At 41.0% G+C, this 13,382-nt stretch overlaps 1 long non-coding RNA gene across 3 annotated transcripts in view; it reads left to right on the top strand.

Moving 5' to 3' along the window:
• Positions 1-9,697, top strand: part of LOC113991645 — a 33,660-nt gene extending 23,963 nt beyond the window's left edge. For 2 of the 3 annotated variants that reach the window (XR_005566906.1, XR_005566907.1), the window contains 6 exons: positions 631-805; positions 2,191-2,278; positions 3,437-3,484; positions 6,482-6,578; positions 8,231-8,324; positions 9,209-9,697. This is a non-coding gene — a long non-coding RNA (uncharacterized LOC113991645). The remainder of the gene's footprint in view (positions 1-630; positions 806-2,190; positions 2,279-3,436; positions 3,485-6,481; positions 6,579-8,230; positions 8,325-9,208) is intronic. The other variant, XR_005566908.1, reaches the window with a different exon arrangement.
• The last annotated feature ends 3,685 nt before the right edge of the window (positions 9,698-13,382 follow it).

Genomic DNA, 13,382 nt, shown 5'->3' with positions numbered 1-13,382 from the left:
GTACAAATTTCACTGAATCAGTCTTGAACAAGAACAAAGTACAAGGTGAAACATTAAGAGAATAACAGGTGAATGCAAAACAGAAAAAAAAAAAGATGGGAAAAATGCCCACAAATAAAAGTCAGATTGTATCTTAAAACAGATTAAAGTCAACCAGGCCAAAAGTGATATGAAAGGAAAAACAGAACTATATGTGGTGCTCTATATGGTGAGTTGTACTTTAGTCACAAAATCTGAAGTGTAGGAAGACAATATTCATATCAACAATTGAATTTTATTGCTACCCAAGTGATATCCCTTGCCCTAGTCCTGGGGTTTTTTTTCTCTTCATCTTTCCTGACCTGTCTCATCTCATATTCTGTGAGAAGCAATGACCTTTGCTTACAGGGCGTTCAGTTCATCTCAAGGGGAGAAGAGGCACAAGAAGTGCCAATACCTTAATCAAGGATACAGCAGTCTGCAAGGGGATGTCTTTTTTGGGCAGGGTTAAGCTTTCAGTTTATGCAGCATCCTGGGACCAATGCTATACTCATGTGACACCTTACACTACCTAGGACCTCAATAAACATGCAATAAAGGTTCTCAGTCTGTCTTCCAGGACTGATGTTTCTTCTTCACTAACTGCACTAGGTCCCAGCAGGTGACAGGATGGAGGAGGAAGATGAATCATTTGGATTCTGCTGCCATGGACTTAATTATCTCTGACTTATCTCTGAAACAACTGATGTGTCCTCCCAGAGATGTAGCCTGCAGCCCCCACTCCAGGACTGCTTCCTAACAGGAAGCCTCTACCGCCTCCACCTCTGTGAGCATCAGCTTTGTCAACACACCATCCAGTGCATCCAAGGCTGATTATTGGTAAAATGATAGAGGATGCATTAATCCCCAGAGACTTTGCTATTGCAGTTCATCATATGGAAAGTTATTTTTAGTCTCTTGTACTAGCTTCTGGGCAGACCCACATGACTAATCACAAAAGCACAACTGCAAACTTTACTGTTCCACACGTGCTTCTTCATTGTTTCTCATCTGCTTGGCTCTGTGTACACAGCACATGCTGCTGAACATATGGCTCAGCCAGAGTGAGACGAAAAGGTGGGAGAATATCCCAGCAGAGCAAAGTGCTTCCTACACTGCAATCATCATAGAATCATAGAATGGCCTGGGATGGAAGGGACTTAAGATCATCTATTTCCAATCGCCCTGCCATGGGAAGGGACACCTGCCACTGGACCAGGTAGCTCAGAGCCCCATCCAACCAACTTGCAAGGATGGGACATCCACAACTTCTCTGGGCAACGTGTTCCAGTGTCTCACCACCCTCACAGTAAAGAATTTCTTCCTAATATCGAATCTAAACCTGCCATCTTTCAGTTTAAAGCCAATGCCTCTTGTTCTGTCACTCCATGCCCTTGTAAAAAGTCCCTCTCCAGTTTTCTTGCAGTCCCCCTTCAGTTACTGAAAGGCCACAACCAGCTCTCTGGTTGAGCCTCAGAAAGATAAAAATCATTTACCAACAAACAGAAAACTTTTTATTTTCTTTTATATCAAATTATTTACCTTGTTTGTTTGTTTGTTTGTTTGGGGTTTTTTTGTTAAAAAGAAAGATTAAGAAGTAGTAACAAACTAAGGCTTCTACTTGGCAACGTTTTTCACCCCATGCACAGGCTGGCTGACTGGCTCAGAAATTCTCTTTTAGTGTCTAAGTCCTGCACAAGCATCCCCGGGTACCCCAGCAGCTCCAATGGTCCTGTCTTTTATTGGCTCAGAAGTTGTGCCCTGCCACCCTTCCACTCCAACCATGCTATGTGCATGGCATCAGTAAACACCTTGACAAAAATACATAACTCACACTGATATTTTTTCTCCCAGATAAGTATGCTGGAGACATTAGCTTCATTACAAGACCACTAGGTGGCAATTTAGCAGCCCTGTTTTAAATGTTTAATATATTTGATTTCCCTATTGCATTAGACACAAACTTGAATGGCAAACTGAACAAAGTTCTGGAAAACATGTACTGGCTGTTCCTGCCAAATCTGTTGAAGTCTGTCTGTTTATCACACCCTTCCCAGAGGTGCATTAAATAGGACACCTCAGCGAACACCTCTGGCCAGGTCGCAGGAAAGGTTGATTATCATGAGAAAGTAAGAGTCTTTCTAACTCTTTAATATATCCTTTATGTTGCAGGCTGTATAGGAGTTGTAGCTGTATATGCTATGAGGAGACTGACCCTGTCCACAGCCACATGCTCATGACATAGCTGCATACATTGAAGGTGAATTTCTGTGACAGCACCCAATGCAGCAGGGGAGCTACTGTGGCCTTTGTATCTGCCAAATATGTCAGCAGTGACCCCACATCCCCCTCTTCTTGCTAACCCAATATCACAAAGATGGTATGAACCATTTTCCTAGAAATCGAAAGTTGTTTTCCTAACAACTACTGTATGGTTGTCTGAGAGGATTGGATTGCTGCAGAAAGCGTTTCAGGTCTGGAAGACTTAAGGCTGGCATCTAAACAGAGAGAGAGAAGATAAGCAATGCAAGTATATGTGTATGTGAGTGTGTACAGTTATTTTCATTACAAACGATAAAAAGATATATAAGGTATATATCAAAACACATACAAAAGCTACATACAAGAGAAATATTTTGATTGCATACCCATTCACCTTTGTGATAATGTTTATTTTTAGTCACCCTGTTCAGTGCTGAGAGCTTTTATGGATTTTACTTAGCAGTGAAGTGATGCTCAAATGACTGATACCAGAACTTTTGTGAAACCTATTCATAGTAGTGCCCATGGTTAATGATTCAATAAGGAGATTTACGAAGTATTTTTTTCCCCAGTGATCTCAAGTGACACACAGTAAAAGCAGCGAGCTTTTGATGTGCTGACATTTGTTCCTGGGGAAAAAAAATAAAAGAGCAATAGCATATTGTAAAATTTCAGCCTTCAGATGCTAAAAATAGGAGGAAATGGAAGAAAAGAATTGCTTGAAGTCAGAAGCCAACAAGACAATATGTAGTGCTTCTGTGCTTCAAAGCAGGCTGACTCAGAAGCTAATGTTTTGGTAGAAAAGGTCATGAAGAAAATGGTTTATGATCTCAGTGATCTTTATATCAAGTGATTCTTAGGTCTCCAACTACAGAGCTGCTACCTGATGCAAAAAAATTCAACCAGTCTGTTAATAGCAGAAAATATTGCAAGTGAGTGCAATTGCACGATGTGGGGAGTGGGGACAGAAGAAATAACATGGATGAGACGTATTGAGGGTTTTTGTGAAGAGTGCCTCAATCCAGATGAAAAATAGAACAAAAGATGCTCTCATATAACACAGTAGGATGAACTAAATTTATCAATAAATAACTGTACTAATAATAGGAAGATTGATATTGATACCACTTTAGCATTTTTCTGTGTTTCCTTTCAGTTGTGCTTTTCATCTTGAAAGGAGCTGAGAAGGGGATTCTCACCTAAGGTAGGAATAGTTTAGCATTAAAGAGAGTCAGCTGAAGTAAGGGCAGAGTGAGGAAGGGAAGGTAGCTGTTTCCAAACCAGCTAGGAGAAAGGAAAACTTACTTCTTTCATCTGTAGCTTGAAAAATGCACTAATTTTTATCATTAATGAATATGAAGGAACAAAGAGGGGAAAAAACCCAAGATTTATTGGGATAAGAGATTAGCTCGGTTGGTTAGAGCATGGTGCTAGTTGGATTCGATGATCCTTGTGAGTCCCTTCAGAATATAGAATAATCAGAGTATTCTGTGAAGTCTGTGAAGAAGGTTAACCCTCATCACTGTATCTGAATGGGGGGTGACAAGAGGATGGAGTCACACTCTTCTTGGTGGTGGCAATCAATAAAGACAAGAGGTAATGGGCAGAAACTGATGCACAGGAAGTTCCACCTGAATATGAGGAAGAACTTCGTTACTGTGTGGGTGACTGAGCACTGGAACAGATTGTCCAGAGAGGTTGTGGAGATTCCGGCACTGGAGATATTCAAGAACCGTGTGGATGCAATCTTGTGCCATGATGACCCTGCTTAAGCAGGGAGGTTGGACCAGATGACCCTTGTGGTCTCTTCCAGCCTGACCAGGTCTGTGATGCTGTGATTCTGTGAATAGATCTGAAACTGAAGAAGATGTCAGGCTTTCCAAGTCGTAGGGGTTTTTTTTTGATAGCTCAAGATCTCGAAAGTTTTAAGTGGTGCTGTTGCTTTTTGTGCTGGGACTGATAAACAGCTGCTGGTTTCCTGTCTACTCCCCCGCCCTCGGGCAGTGTTACCTGCTGGAAAAAATCCCCGTGCCATCAACTGAAGAAGGGAGCTTACCTAAAGGTACCAAAGTACAAAAAACATGCTACAATATGTTTAGATGTTTTCATATTGGCATTGTTCTCCAAGGAACTCTTTTCCTACTCTTCGGTAAGCAGGAGATTCAGCCAGCTCCGCCCAGCCACAACCCGCCGAGCAGCCGCCGTGGCCGGCGCGGCACTCCCTCTGCTGGCCAAAGGTGGCTACTGCAGGCGCCGGCCCTGCCGCTCTGCCCCGCTCCTATTTCATACTGGGGAAAGTCGCGGCCCGGCCCGGCCCGTCCCGGCCACCCCGAGTCCTCCGTCCGCTCGCCTCGCGATGCTTTTTTGCGGTTTAGGGAGGATAGAGTCGCGCAACCGATCTCCCGTGAGGAAAGGCTGAGAGAGCTGGGGTTGTTCAGCTTGGAGAAGGCTCCAGGGAGACTTCCAATACCTAAAGAGAGCTGAAGAAGGACTTTTACAAGGGTATGAAGTGACAGGACAAGGGATAATGGCACTGAGTAGGAATATGGATATATAGATAGATATCAGAAATAAATTCTTTACTGTGAGGGTGGTGAGGCACTGGAACAAGTTGCCCATAGAAGTTGTGGATACCCCATCCCTGGAGGTGTTCAAGGCCAGGCTGGACAGGGCTTTGAGCAACCTGGTCTAATGGGAGGTATCCCTGCCCCTGTCAAGGGGGTTGTATCTAGATAATCTTTAGGGTCCGATCGAATCCAAACCATTCTATGATTCCGTGATGTCCCATAGTTTCATTGAGCAACAGGAAGCTACCAAGCTCTCTGGCAGAGGCATTCCTTATTTGACACTGCTTCTTAAGAAATTGTCCATTACACTTGCAAAGACCCGTATTTGAAAAATTTCTTAGAAAAACTCAATTACCAGCAAAAAAAAATATTTTTTGCTTGTTTATTTCCTATGTGCAAACTGAGAAACTTCATGTTCAGTCATAACCAGTAACAGTAGGAACCCACTTTCTATTTAAAAGTCCTAAAAAATTCTTTCAGAGAGAATTTTTCTTCCTTTCAGGGAAAAGAATTCTTTTAGAATACTTTGAAGAGTATTCTAAGAATAAACGTTTTCTCTACCTCCTGGAAAAAATGGGGAATTTTGTTTTAATCAAATAGGTGGATTTTGATTCCTGGCAGATGTTTTTTTCTTTAACAATTCAAGCAGCTTCATAAAATTCTCCTTTTGACAAAGTAAAAATTTTCCAAACATTCTTATTTTTCCTCTTTAAGCCAAGACAAATTAGTATATGTGGGCATTTTAACACATCTGGCTTTGGAGCACCCAATTTTTATTCATTTTTTGCAGGAATGACTGTGTTATTTGTTACCTATACTAATTTTCCCCTTTAGATCAACAACAAATAACCAACCAATAACCTCTTCCATTCCCTGTCTGAAATTCATAAAAAAAAATCCCTCAAATGCACTGTTGTCTAAATAACATACTTAAAACCTGAACTATGAATAGAAATTAAAGCCTATAGAGTAATTTTTTCCTCATTTTTGCGAATTATACCAGTTGTCTTCCTAATTTATAGCTGTCTTTTATCTTCCAGCAGTGACACCCCCCATCTGACTTATGATCTCTCCACAGGAAGTCATTGAGTGACACAATAGAGTTAATGAATTGGTCTTTCACCTCCAAAAACCTGATCTAAATGCTAGCCTGAGATAATGAGCATGATGGAGTTCAGTAATGTCAGCAGAGTATTAACTTCTGTTTAAAGGAAGAATGAGCACTGGCAGGAAAATAGATTTTAAGAGTGATTTGGAGCAATTGCACCTGCATGCATTATGGCAACTCTAGCCTTCCTTCATTAGAGTCATATTCACATTATCCCTTTGCTGTTTGAATAGAATTTGGCAGAGGTTTATCTGCAGAGTGTATCATTTATCGTGGATCTTTCTAGATGTTTAAGTTCCCTACCACTCTAATATCTAAGCACCACACCTTCAGTACCTGGTTGTTTAATGGCAGAATAGATCTATACGGAGAATCAGAGAGAACCACTTAACCAGTCAAGGATAATATTTTTTATCACAGGCATACATAATGGCAATATATTTCAGGAAAAAGATAACACTACCATCTATAAGCACCAGCTTAACTGCAGAAGTCAGCAGGACTGACTGAGTGTTCCTCTTTCCAGCACAGAAGGGCCAAATAGAGTGTACTTCACTGAGGATCTCTATCCCTGCTAAAGGTGGATTATTTCAATGCTCTGAAGGCCTTCAGAACCTACAGAGGTAACTCCTTCACTCCTTTTTTGAGGGACTTGAAAGAGGTCAGCAACATCTTTCCAAGCACTTCATCATTCATAGACATATTACAAACTGTCGAACAATTTGGTGAAAGACAAAGAATTTCTTTATGTTTGTTGGCATTTTTTCACCCTATTTCCAGCTCTCCCTCTTTGTTTTTTCAGACAGATCCCACCTGCACTCTCAAACGTCACATTTCTCAGTCTAAACTGAGAAGCATCTCACATACTTTTCCCAAATTCTTGACAGGTTTGTCACTGTGCTAGTCCTGTGACGTCATTATGTATCTTAAGGCTCCTTCAAAAAGTGTGGTATCTGCCATAAAATGATCCATGTGCCCATACCAAGTTCCTCCACCCACTTACAAGCTTCCACAGGCTCTTCAAAACAATTGTTGATGGTCTAATCGTCTTGTCAGTTTAGACAGTGTTTCTCTGTAAAGCAGCAGCACAATGATAGATTGCAGAAAGAGCAGCTGGGTGCCAGTGAGCAACGGGAAAGGCTGCCACTCCCTAGCTGGAGTTCCATCAAGAAGACAAACAAATGAAGAAAAACTCAAACAGCAAATCCCAGAACTCACTCCCAGCAAAAATAAGTCCAAAACAAGTAAACCCCTAATCCAAGTGAATCCCTTCCCCACCTTTATCCCCACTGAATTTCTTTCTCTGTGTGTGTCCTATGTCTTTGGGGGAGAGATGATGATCATCCTGACTGCTCCCCAAAACTAAAAAGGAGAACAAGACTGTCAGAGTAGCTGTGCTGTTGCCTTCACTCTGATTTCTTTCCCTCACACAATAAAATTCAAGCTTTCACCTAAAAACAAAAACAAACCACCAAAAAAACCTCCACTCAACCCAATCGAAACCAAACAAAAAAAACCCCACAAATGGAGTATTTGCAAACTAACTACTGTAACTTTTCAAGGCAATGAAGCCCTGAGTAACCAAAGAAAAGAAGTATTTTAGAATAGTGAAATAGTTGGTACCGTTGTGTGTACACAGAAAACAACATCTTTACATCTTAGGCAAATAAGCTTCATTTTTTCCTGAGTGGCAGCAGCATCAGAGTGGCAGCAGCATCTGAGTAACTTGTTCCCTGAACAGTTATTGGTACTTCACACTCTTACGCAGACAGATGTTTTTACATTCACCTTTTTTTTGTCACTCTGACTTCAGCCTTCCAATCCCAGCAAAACATATCTATTGATTACAGCAGGCAGAATGTAAATGGCTTATAGTCTGGCGTTCTATTGGCTTTGCTATTACCATCTTTTTACTCTCTTCTTGGTTTTATGGTTGGTTTGGGTTGTTCAGCTTTTTTTTCTTTAACAGTTCTTGATTCACCCTTAACTACGGTCCATGAACAGCATTAATACAGCTTTGTCCTCCTCTTCTGCTCTCCTGCCTTCCCCTCCACAACTGCCTGCAATTCCCATCAAAAGGCTGGTTCAGACCCTCACAGTTCACCTGTTCATACCCAAGTTTATCTAAGCCCAGTCTATGCCTGTCTCCAATCAGAAGTTAATTTTAAACTTGAACAGATGTTTGTCCCTAGAGTTTACATAGTTTATATATTTAGAAGATAAATGTTCTCTCGGCCTTTGTTAGTCTATATTAAACAAACCAAATTCTTTTCAGGTGTGACTGACAGGGAGCAGTCAGTGGTGTTTGTGCTCAGTTGGTACCAGAAGGCAGCTGAACCCACAGCAGACTTGGACCTGAAGCCAGGCAGGTATGTGTGTGTGGATACCTGCAGGTTTGTGATTTTCAGTACTGGATGGATTTGGTTTGGTCAGAGTACAGGTGGAGAAAATGCACCTGGATGTGCAAAGCAGGACCTCAGTCTCTTCTCATACATGGTCCCTAGTCACACAGTTAACCAAGAAGTTTTCTCAAACACAGCTGTTTAACAGGTGAGCTCTCTTCTATTCATGGAATATTGTTGTTAGCTCTTAAGACTGTGTCCTTACACCTGGTAAAGCTGAGCTGGTTTCCTGGTTTCCAATAGGTTTGAAGGTTTTAACAGTTGTTTTTTTTTGCCTTGGACTGAGGCCAAGAGCAGTAGGGCTCAGGGGAGATGACTTGCCCTGATGGTATGACCCAGTACTTGCTCCAGACTGTATGAACAGAGCACTCAGCAGGGTACTAACATGTCAAAATGCTGATTAGGCACCATTGAAATGCTGAATGTGGCACGTATGAAACGCTCCGTGCACCAGGGACTTGGTATCTTGCATGAGACCCACAGACATGCGAGCTTCAAGACCTGCAGAGCCTGACATGAGCACAGCCCAGGAAACACTGCTTTAGAGTGCACATGTGTGGGGGAAAGAGGACTATAAAGATGCTTGAGAAGGAGTTATCTTTTGCCTTCTCTGTTTGCCTATTCGTTCCCTTTTTTCTGTGCTCCAGCTGAGAAGGAATCTCTCCGGTGTACCTGTATGTACTGTCATGGCAGATTTGCTCAGCTACATTAGGCTTTGGTGTAATTCTATGTCTTAGATGTCTTCTTTTATTTAATTAGTTTTAGTTTTAAAGGTGCATTATGATAAGATTTTGGGGGATTTTTAGGATATAAGGGGAGTATGAAGTTTATCGGTTAATGTCTTTCAAAAGTGTGTGGCAGGTCAGTGGAAAGGAAGTCTTTTTGCCTCATCCTCGCTACAGCACCCTGGGTCCTCCTCTGCCTCCTGGAGATGCCGTCTTCCCCAGGAGCTCCTGGGCATGATCCGAGGAGGGAAGATTCACAACTGAAGGACAGAGCAGACAGAAGGGAAATGGAAGATCCAGCAAGGAAACAGCACAGCAAACATGGGTGGGTGACTCCTGAGGAGAGCACCATCAAAATCACAGCCAAAACAGGAGAGAAGGAAAAAAATCACCCTCCCCTAAGGTTTGAGAGATGGCAGGGCGGCCACTTGGGAAGTCACTGAGTTGTTAGTTGGAAAGCAAGATTGAATGTGAAGGCTGGCTCTGCTATGATACTTGGGACTGGAAGACCCTCAAATTCTCTTCTGTCTTCCCTTTTCATTTTGAGTTTTCTCAGATTTAGAAGTATGCTCTTCTAGTATCTGTTCTGAAATAAACTGGTTTCTAATTGTAAAATTTGTAAAAAGGAGAATTAATTCTATATATAAAAAACCCAACTTTTTATTATTCTGGGAATGATTACTTCCAAAAATGAGATTTATACACATCTACCTTATATTTTGGCTTATTCAAGATGAGCATCTAAAGAGTTCCAAAGTACATCTTTGGAATGTACTTCTTGGTAGCGGTCACTGCAGCATTTCACTGTGCTCCAGAAGGAGGGCACGGGTTCAGGTTCTGCAGCTTCGTCCTGCTGCTCCTTTTGCTGAAGTCAGTTGACTGTAGAAACTGATCAGGCAACAACTTGACCTGTAGTTGGCTTGCTTACGCCTTCCTCCTAGCTGAGCATTGTGTATTCACAGTTGGATTTCAAAATGTAGCTATCCAGGGAGTCTTATGTCTGGATATGCTCAGAACAAAATAAGAAATGTCAGAGCCACATTTTACATGGTGCTGTGGTCAGGTTAATAAATCTTGCAAGCTTTCCAAATAGTATGTTGCTGTGCTTGAGCAGGACTTGCTACCTCAAGCACAATGTCATCTTAGATATTGTTATGTAGCTTCTGCATCTTCAAAGATTTGCATCCAGTCAGCTGAAAAAACACAGTGACCAGGCTCATTTTCATCTGTAGAATAGCAAGTAATGTACCCTAAAAAAATTGTATTTGTGCCAAAAATATGTACACAGAAATGGTAGCTATGTTTCCAAGCTTTAGGTTTATTTTTTAGCAAGCTAACAAAAATGGCTTTGTTTTAAAATCAACAACCATGTCTATAAAAACGTTTGATACACCAGAAACACATTAAAATAGCCGCATATGAATGCACAGTATGCCTCCAGTGATAATACTAACACTGTGCCTTGTGCACATAATCTTATTTGCATGAAGGACTAGTAGAATTCTGCTTTTCGTGATCATATACATGGTGGAAAATTGACCAGATTAATGTTCTCATGACAAACTGAGATTTCAGGTACACCGATTGGTGTTTTAAGGACCAGTGTAAACAAATCCTGTGTTTTTAGCTGGCAGTGGAATGGCTCTGAACCTGTAAAACAGAAATGAAACATAGGCTGTATTTGTAGGATGTTGAGGATGGAAATAAGAAAAGGCAATCAGTAATTTTGAAGCATTGCTAGAATGCTTCCTGTACTCAAACTCAACCACAAACCCCAGGAAAACGTATGTTTAAACTTTCTTAAGAAATGCAATGTGCCCTGTTTCCTAGGGGAAGGAATCTGGCTCAGCAGCTTTGTGCAACGCAGCTAGACTGCTGCCAGCTAGCGAGGAGCTCTCTGAACCACCCAGCAGCTAACAAAGAGGCTGCAATGAAGGGATAGGCCGGCTATGCTTCCTGCTGTAAGGAAGCTACCTTTTGTTACTTGAAAGCACTTTTCACATTTTTCATGTGTTTGGGCAGAAATCTACCCAGAATTTTCTTCCCCAGAAATTTCCTTTTTTTTTTGGAGTTGGAAGACTCTGTAATTCAGGTGGAGAAACAGAAACTAGCTGTGGGGAGTCCAGAGATTTCAGTTAAACCTCATTCACATAGAAATTATTTGGAATTAATTTGCCAGTTCTCAGACTTATCCAAACTGAAGAGACTTTAAGGTGCTCACCCCAGTCCCAGAGCACAGTTTAGCTGATAGTGCCAGTGATGATTTTTGAGCAACCACTCTTGCTCAAAATAGGCATATGCATGTTTTCAGGATCTGAGAGGCAGGCTGCAGTCAAAGAACAGGGAAAGAACAAGAATGTTCTCCCATACTGAAAGGAAAACCTGCACTGACCTCCAGAACGATGAAATAGAGAAGAACCTCCTGAGCTACTGACAGGAGCAAACAGAAGCTTCTGCCTCTTCAGTCTACTGTACCTGAGACATGAAGACAGGTTGTTTTTTGTTATTACCTAGTATTGGTGTTGTCATGCAACATGCATGTACTCTGGAGTTTCTAGTATCATTTTGAGATGATAATGACCTTGAGAAAAGTGAATTAAGGATTTCATATAGTAAGTTTTCTAGATGTTCTAGTGTAGTGCTAATTTTTAGTGGAGAAGAAGGAAGCTTTCAATTCTTTCTAAATTTAAGAAGACAATAGATCTGAAAGAAAGACTGTTAGTAATTCTGTGGTGTAGGTTTTGAACTCTACAGTCACATAGTTTGCTATTTTTAATTTACATTCAAGTCATTTGGATTCAATTTTGAGGACAGAAAACAGATCAGAAATCCCCAGTATGGTTTCAAAAGCTTCTTTGAAGTGAAATTTGACTCGTGGTTACTGCTACTGGTTTTATTGCTCAAACTGTCTGAAGAATTTCCTAAGTAGATTTATTGAAAATAATTTCTTAAAACCTAGTCCTCCCTACAACATCTACAAAACCAAAACAGATTAAATAAGTATTAAGAGAGAAAAATAATACTAAAGAATCTAATTATACTTAATAAGATAAAAAATTATAGAAACTGTCCCAATGATGTCTTTTCCAGTTATTTAGAAAGAAGAGAATATTGAAACACAAGTAATTCCTATTACTACTTCAGTATTTAGGGCTAGTTTTAAGAGGGGGAAAATGGAGATTTTAAGAATTTGGAGAAAATAATACATTTTATTTCTGAAAATAAGCCAAAGCTACTCTCTGTGGTGTATATTGTAGAACAACAGCATGCTGTAGTGAACAATAGCATGTTGTAGTGAAAGAGAACAACATAACACAATTGCTTGTATGTCACATTGGTACTGGTCCCCTGTCTGAAATCTCATGGCCCAGTGACACCTCGGCCCAGGAAGGGCCAGTAAAATTCATTGCAAAATAAATGACACTAATAAAATTCCATTTGGTGGGACTGTTTAATTTTGACTCTGCTACATAAAAGCAAAACACATATGTATATATTTTAACTTGAGCATTCAACTTCTTCCTCTCTTCCTTCATATGGAAAAACATATTACCCCACTGTCCAATGAATCAATCTTGTCACCGCATTTTTTCCCTAAGTGGAAAAACAAAATCAAAGACCCTGTCTAAATTTAGAACTTCCTTGTCTTCACTGCAGGCTTCTCAATATAAAGAAAATCTTAGCCTCCATGTACATTTACCCACAACAAGTAGAAAATTCAAAAAAAAATATTTTTAATCAGAATTTAAGAACAACATTTGGATGGTATCCTGCTTTACAACAGTTGGTAAACATGAGGGCTAAGTAAATTCAGAGAAATCGTGTGGCTTTTGCAAACTACAAAGCCAGCTTGCTTCTCCACATCACATAGAGAGGAAGGAAAAGCGTTTGTGTGTCAAGAGGAAGAAAATAGGCAGGAAATAACAAACTCAAACAGGAGTAGTAGGAGCACTAGACATCTAAATAGGTTTCAGGGACCCTTCTGTGTATTATCTTCCTCTGAGAGCGAGCACAGCCTGCCCTATCCCTGCTATCTGCAGCTGTTGCTCCAGAGTCCCAGGAGGTTAGGAGCAGCTCCAGCCCGAGCCAGGGTACTCAGCAACTGAGGAATTAAACGAGGCCGAGTGAGTGACTTCAAATGTCTGTCACACACCTAGGGGGAGGGGGGTGCGAGGAGTGGCAGAATCAAGAGAAAGCTCGGGAAAAGTGGTTTGTTCCATTGCCCTTTTAAAGGTGTGACAAAGTGCTTGTTGAAATACCCCAGCTGGCAGGGACTGTTCCTTCACAGGCAGTACAAACA

This window comes from Pipra filicauda, unplaced genomic scaffold, assembly GCF_003945595.2.
Source record: "Pipra filicauda isolate LSUMZ 115617 unplaced genomic scaffold, ASM394559v2 scaffold81_size6448238_pilon, whole genome shotgun sequence".
NCBI lineage: Eukaryota > Metazoa > Chordata > Aves > Passeriformes > Pipridae > Pipra > Pipra filicauda.
The sequence above is the reverse complement of the archived record's forward strand: the minus strand, read 5'-3'. Positions and strand labels throughout refer to the sequence as shown.